Source organism: Coenobita brevimanus, chromosome 44 (genome assembly GCF_032717465.1).
Source record: "Coenobita brevimanus isolate Jiangsu-jjx chromosome 44, ASM3271746v2, whole genome shotgun sequence".
Taxonomy (NCBI): domain Eukaryota; kingdom Metazoa; phylum Arthropoda; class Malacostraca; order Decapoda; family Coenobitidae; genus Coenobita; species Coenobita brevimanus.
The window spans coordinates 3,311,237-3,318,994 of NC_136997.1; positions in this window are offsets into that span (position 1 = coordinate 3,311,237).

The following is a 7,758-nucleotide window of genomic DNA, read 5'->3' on the forward strand; positions in this document are numbered from 1 at the left end:
GTAGTAGGTGAGGTACAGGATATAGGTGGAAGTGTAGCTCAGGTGACGGGGATTAACTTAGCTCCAGTACCAAGCAGACGTTCGACCAGTGAGAAGTATAACGAGTTAATAAATATAATACACGGAGGCCAAGATATATATATCCCTTCAAAACCGTTTAGAACGAATAATTCAGAACCAAGATGGTTAAACAACAGATTAAAATCTCTCATAGGCCAAAGGAAAGGAATATATAGAAAAATAAAACGTGGAGAGGAACACTTACGTAACCAGTACACGATTTTAAATAGAGAAGTAAAGAGGGAGATAAGAAAAGCAAAGAGAAGTTATGAAATTAAGGTTGCTAGTGAATCAAAAGAAAACCCCAAGGGTTTTTATCAAATGTACCGTACGAAAAATAAAAGATAGGGTAGGACCACTGAGAACAGAATCAGGTGACATTACCAGTAAAGATAAAGAAATGTGCTCCATCCTAAATAATTATTTCATATCAGTATTCACCAAGGAAAACCTAGACCTGGTCCCTCAAGCAGCAAATATTTACGATGAGAATACGGAAAATATTCTTAGTAAAATAACCATTAGTAAGGAGGACGTATTGAAAGAAATTAATAAGTTAAAACCTCAACAATCGCCAGGTCCGGACGATATATATGCAAAAATTATAAAAGAAACCAAAGAAGAATTATGTCAGCCACTTTTAACATTATTTAATGACTCTTTAAGTTCAGGAGAAGTTCCAGAGGCGTGGAAGACCGCAAACGTAGTGCCCATCTTTAAAAAGGGTGATAAATCAGCTGCGTCGAATTATCGTCCGATAAGTCTAACGTCAATAGTAGGAAAAATGTTAGAGTCAATTTTGTCAAATAAGATTAGAGAACACTTAGAAAGATTTAATCTTATAAACGAAAGTCAGCACGGATTCAGGCAAGGACGATCCTGCCTCACAAACTTGTTGTCATTCTACTCGGAGGTCTGTGAGGCAGTAAATGGCGATAAAGCTTACGATGTTATTTATCTGGACTTTAGTAAAGCTTTTGATAGGGTCCCACACGAAAGGTTAGTTAGAAAGGTTCGAGCACACGGTATAGACGGCGATATCTTAAAATGGATAGAATCCTGGCTGAAAGGACGAAAGCAGAGAGTATTAATAAATGGAACTAAGTCGGACTGGGGATTAGTAACTAGCGGTGTACCACAGAGTTCAGTACTCGGTCCCTTATTATTTATCATGTATATAAATGATCTAGATTTAGGAGTCAATAGCAGCATCAGCAAATTTGCCGACGATACAAAAATAGGGCGTATCATTAACTCGACTGACGATTGCCATAACTTACAAAAAGACCTCGATACATTGTCCAAATGGTCTAAAACTTGGCAAATGGAATTTAACGTTGAAAAATGTAAAGTACTTAACGTAGGCAAGACCATTGGAGATACTAAATACAGCTTAGATAACAAAGAAAATAGCAAATCGGAATGCGAGAGTGATCTAGGAGTTATGATTAGTAATGACCTTAAACCAAGGCAACAGTGTATTAATGCGAGAAATAAAGCAAATAGGGTCCTAGGATTTATTTCGAGAAGCGTGAGCAATAGATCATCTAAAGTAATACTGAAACTTTATCTAGCATTAGTAAGGCCACATTTGGACCACGCAGTACAATTTTGGTGTCCTTACTATAGAATGGATATTAATTCGTTAGAAAATGTACAGAGAAGAATGACAAAAATGATACATGACGTCCGGAACCTGTCATATGAAGACAGACTGAAAAGACTAAGTCTGCATTCGCTAGAGAGGCGTAGAGTAAGGGGAGACTTAATTGAGGTGTTTAAGTGGATGAAGGGTATTAATAAGGGAGATATCAGCAAGGTACTTAAAGTGAGCATACAGGATAGAGCTAGAAATAATGGTTTCAAACTAGAAAAATTCCGTTTCAGTAAGGAAATAGGTAGAAATTGGTTTGGTAATAGAGTAGTAGACGAATGGAATAAGCTACCTAGTAAAGTAGTTGCTGCCTCTTCCATTGAGAGTTTCAAGCATAGGCTAGATAAGCATATGACTAATAAGGGGTGGATATAGAAAAAAGAAAATCTGATAACCAATACTAATTCATAACTTTTCCTTTCCAGGTTACACTGTGATAGTCTCTATTCTCCCTTCACACTTTCCTGTAAAATGTCCACGCCAGTTTTTCCTTTCACGGATCCACCTGGTGAACAAGCCTACATCTTTTCTATCCTTAATGACCTAGAGCAGCTTGTACAGCACCCTACCCGTATCCCTGACCGCCTTGGAGAGAGCTCCAACATACTTGACCTCTTCCTCACAACTAATCCTTCTGCTTACTCTGTTAATCTTTTCTCTCCGTTGGACTCCTCCGATCACAACCTTATTACCTTAACCTGTCCTATCACTCCGGTACGGCCTGTGGACCCTCCAGGGAAACGTCGTCTGTGGCATTTTGGAGCCGCGAACTGGGAGGCCCTCAGGCAGTACTTCTTTGATTTTCCCTGGAATGATTATTGCTTCCATGGCCGGGAGCCATCTGAGTGTGCCGCGCGCATTACGGAGGTTATTCTCTCGGGCATGGAAGCATACATTCCTTTCTCATATCCTTTGACTAACGCAAGAAAGCCTTGGTTTAATCACGCTTGTTCTAATGCTGTCCGCAACAAGGAGAGGGCCTACAAAAGGTACCGGAGCCAACCCACCCCTGAATCACATCATCTTTACGTTTCTGCCCGGAATCGTGCTAAGTCTGTTCTTCGCCCTACTAAAAATAATTTCATCCATACTAAATGCTCTCAACTCTCCAACTCGAATTCTTCCCGCTCCTTCTGGCACCTTGCCAAAAATCTTTCTAACAACTTTACCTCATCATCCTTCCCTCCTCTTTTCTACTCTGATGGTTCTGTAGCTATTTCTTCTACTGATAAAGCAGATCTCTTCGCACAGACTTTCTCCTCCAATTCCACCTTAGACGATTCCGGTGCTGTTCCTCCATCACTTCTCCCCTCTGACTTCCTCATGGCTGACATTAAAATTTCTTCAGTTGATGTATTTTCTGCCATCACTGGCCTCAGTACTAACAAGGCATATGGGCCTGATGGGGTCCCTCCTGTTGTTCTCAAGAACTGTGCTTCTGTGCTTACACCCTGCCTAGGCAAACTCTTTCGCCTTTGTCTGTCAACTTGTACCTTTCCTTCTTGCTGGAAGTTTGCTCTCATTCAGCCAGTCCCAAAGAAGGGTGACCACTCCCAACCCTCCAACTATCGTCCAATTGCTTTAACGTCCTGTATTTCAAAAGTTTTCGAGTCAATTCTTAATAGAAAAATTTTAAGGCATCTTTCCTATCACAACCTTCTTTCCGATCGTCAGTATGGGTTCCGTCAGGAACGCTCCACTGGCGATCTTCTCACCTACCTTTCAGACTCCTGGTCATCCTCCTTTCGGGACTTTGGCGAAAGCTTTGCCATTGCACTTGAGATCTCAAAGGCTTTCGATTGAGTCTGGCATAAATCTTTAATTTCCAAACTGCCCTCCTACGGTTTCTATCCTTCTATCTGTGCCTTCATCGCTAGCTTCCTTTCTGGTCGTTCTAGAGCCGCTGTTGTAGACGGCCATCGTTCTTCTCCTAGATCTATCAACAGTGGTGTTCCTCAGGGCTCTGTCCTATCACCAACTCTCTTCCTTTTATTCATCAATGATCTTCTAAGCTGTACATCTAACCCTATCCACTCATACGCTGATGACTCCACTCTTCACCTTACCATTCGGTTCCCGCAACGCCCATCTCAACAGTTACTTCAAGAAACAAGGGATGAGGCTATGGCACACCTAATGTCTGACTTGGCTCGTATCGCTGACTGGGGTAAAAATAATATGGTTGTTTTTAATGCATCTAAGACTCAGTTCTTACACCTATCAACCCGACAAAATCTTCCACAGGTATACCCATTAATGTTTAATAATATTCCGCTTAATCCTGCATCATCCTTGAACATGCTTGGGGTTTCATTTACTCGGGACTTATCTTGGAAAGATCATATTACATCTCTTGTAAAATCTGCTTCCAAGAGATTGGGTGTGCTAAGCCGACTCCGCTCTTTCTTTACCCCTGCACAATTGTTGACTCTATACAGAGGTTTTATCCGCCCCTGTGTGGAGTACAACTCTCATGTGTGGGGAGGCTCCCCACATACAGCTCTTCTCAATAGGGTGGAGTCAAAGGCTTTTCGTCTCATTAACTCTCCTCCTCTTACTGACTCCCTTCAACCTCTGTCTCTTCGCCGCACTGGTGCATCTTTATCTCTTTTCTATCGCTACTTTAATGGTCACTGCTCCTCTGAACTGTCTGCTTGCATTCCTCCACCTCTACAACGGGCGCGTAGCACCCGTCTGGCAGCAAACTCTCATCCCTTTTCTGTCCAACTCTCTAATGCAAGAGTTAACCGTTACTCCCAGTCTTTCATTTATGCAACAGGTCAGCTCTGGAACTGTCTCCCTCTGTCTGTATTTCCTGCTGCCTATGATCTCCAGTCTTTCAAACGCAGTGTGTCCAGGCATCTCAAAATGATCGGATCTTGAATTTGGCTCTCTATTGTATTTTGTTTTTCTCTTGGAGGGAACTGTTACTGAGGGCCATGGCCTTTGGTTCCTTCTTCCTCGCATAAAAAAAAAAAAAAAATACGGCGTAGTGTTCTCTCTTTTTCCTGCCGGCTTCGGCTGGAAGGTTTGGAGGGCGGGGGAGAGCCTTCTTTGCTATCCTTATCTCATTCCAGTAGTTCAGTTACTTTTCTAGGAGCTGCCTAGCATGGGCCAACCGGCCTACTGCAGTTATCCTCTCTTCTTATGTTCTTCCTCCCTCCCAGGGCCCTTTTCCTCCCAGTCTTTTTTTTTTTCTCTCTATCTCCCTCCCTCCCCTCTCTACGCAAAGCCCCAGGAGGTAATTGTTCTCCACCTCACACACACACACACACACACACACACACACACACAAAGGAAAGAAAACCCCACTGGATTTTGTAGTTAGTTTATTATTTATTGTATCATTAATTCGTGTGATCTAACATAATGTTCACTTATTTGTTATGGTGCAACATCATTAACTTAAAAAACTATACCTACCTAGGAAGAAATATTATTAGGTACAAATCTGCATCATACTGTACTAAAAAACATTCTAACATAATGTTCACTTATTTCTTATGGTGCAACATCATTAACTTAAAAAACTATACCTACCTAGAAAGAAATGTTGTGAGGTACAAAGAGACTGTAAACTGTAGATTTAGTTAAAAAATAGCTAACCAAATCATCCATAACTGCGAGAGAGGGGAGGGGAGGTCCTTCTAAAAATTGCAAATCCAGAACACAAGAGAAAATTACACATACCTGTATAAGTTCACACCTTCCTATAGTACATTCACTTTAACTGGCCCATGACTTTCGTCATTTTGCAGCATTTTTTGTATCCCAATGTTAACCTAAGGCAATACTACATCTCAGACATCAAGACTGTGATTTGGGGCCTGGTGAATAGATTATAGACATATAAAAGATTACTTTCTAGACCTTAATATACTTTTCTTTATCCTAGCGTTATGGCTGGAATAATAGTGAATAAGGTCATCCTTATTGGTGGCTTTCCTATGCACTGTAAATGCCAACTTATTGTCGGTCCTAAGAAGCAGGGTATCTAGGAAGGGCAAGCAACTGTCAGCTTCTTCTTCAAGGGAATACTGAATTGACGGTTCTACTTCATTAAATCTGTCCCGCACATTACCTATGTCGAAACGTCTGGGTGCAATGAACAAGATGTCGTCAACATACCGCAGCCGTGCGACGGTGTTCTGGATGAACCGTTTGTAAGGACCAGACTCGAGTGATTCCATGAAGAGGTTAGCTAACACAGCACTCAATGGTGACCCCATAGCCATTCCAAAACTCTGCTTGTAGAAGGTATCATGAAACTTAAAGTAATTAAGGTTTATGCACATTTCGACCAATTTTATGAAATCCTTTTTCGGTACAGGTAGATCAGTTTCATTATCACTTATTATTTCATGCAATAGGAGTATTACTTTATCCGTGGGCACTTTTGTGAAGAGGGATTTCACATCAAGACTGGCCAGTTTCTTGTTTTTGACGATCATATCTGTTATTTTCATCTTAAGGTCAACAGAGTGTTTGAGATGTGCCCTGCTTATTGTTCCAGGTTTAGCAGAAAGCATTTTGGCCAGTCTCCCAGCCAATAGGTGTGGTGTACTGTCAATTTCCAAAGTGATTGGTCGCATGGGAATGCCAAGATTGTGTGTTTTAGGGAGACCATACATCGTGGCAGGCTGTGGGTTGCTGCATAGTATGTTCCAGTACCACTGAACAGAACAGCGGATCTTATCACCTATCGGATTGTGTGCCCAAATATGTTGTCAATAGGATAGCTTCCCCACACCACTCCCACTAAACTAAAAACAATACCCCTCCTACATTTCCATCCATCCCCATCCCCTCTCATCACCCAGCTGCTTGCCCACGTATGCAACACTTATGCGCGCGCGCGCACACACGCACACACACACACACACACACACACACACACACACACACACACACACACACACACACACACACCTCTGCTGGGATCGGTAATCCCATTCTCCTTGTGACCTGTATTTCCTTACCCAACATTCCTTCCCTCTCCCTATAAAAGATATAAAAGATATTGTCTCCAAAATACTTATAAAACATAAAGGATTTGCACCACCAGCGTAACTGTAGATACTAAGAGGAATATAATTTTGTCTCTTCTGATTGTCTGTCTGTCTGTCTGTCTGTCCCTCCCTCCCTCCCTCCCTCCCTCCCTCTCTCTCTCTCTCTCTCTCTCTCTCTCTCTCTCTCTCTCTCTCTCTCTCTCTCTCTCTCTCTCTCTCTCTCTCCACGCCTTTGTTTTTAGTCCCATATTTACTGACTTGCCGCTCCCTCCTCTTCCTTTGGTGCCACTGGACTTCTCACCTACTTGTTAAAATCTCACACCGTCACCCCATTACCTCCTCGTGCTGATTATAATCCTTCCTCTTCCCCCCTATTAATCCCTGTCTTCTCCCATCTCTCCTTCATAAATTCAACTTGTAAATAAAGCTTTCCTATGAGTCTGTCACTAGGTATACAATTTCCCATATAACATATACAGTCATTGCTATATTATTCTAATTGAATGTCTAACGCTTCTCGTAATTTAAGTGTATATACCAATGATGCATCACTATGTGCGTGTATATTATGTACGTATATATATTACGTAGGCCTATATATACGAATTACCATTGGTCAGTATGTCTGTCACTAGGTATATTCCATCATGTATACTAATCTAGATATACTATCTCCCATTTAACATATACAGTCATTGCTATATTTTTGTAACTGAATGTCTGTTGCAACTCATAATTTAAATGTATATACCAGTGAAGCATCACTATATGCTGTATGCATTGTGTTAATATACATAATAAGTAGGCCATATATATGCATTACCTTTTGTCACAAACACTTATGCCAATATGCTCTTTTTATTTATAATCTTTGTAATTATGTGTACTGTAGCAGCATGTAAATTCTGGGCCAAAATTACTTTTACTACCAGCTGGAAGGAATCGCAACAAGATAACTCCTCCTTTATTGGCCACCCATGTATAGTTTGTAGGGGTACATGACATTTAGAGATTATAACTTTATTACCAAATCCT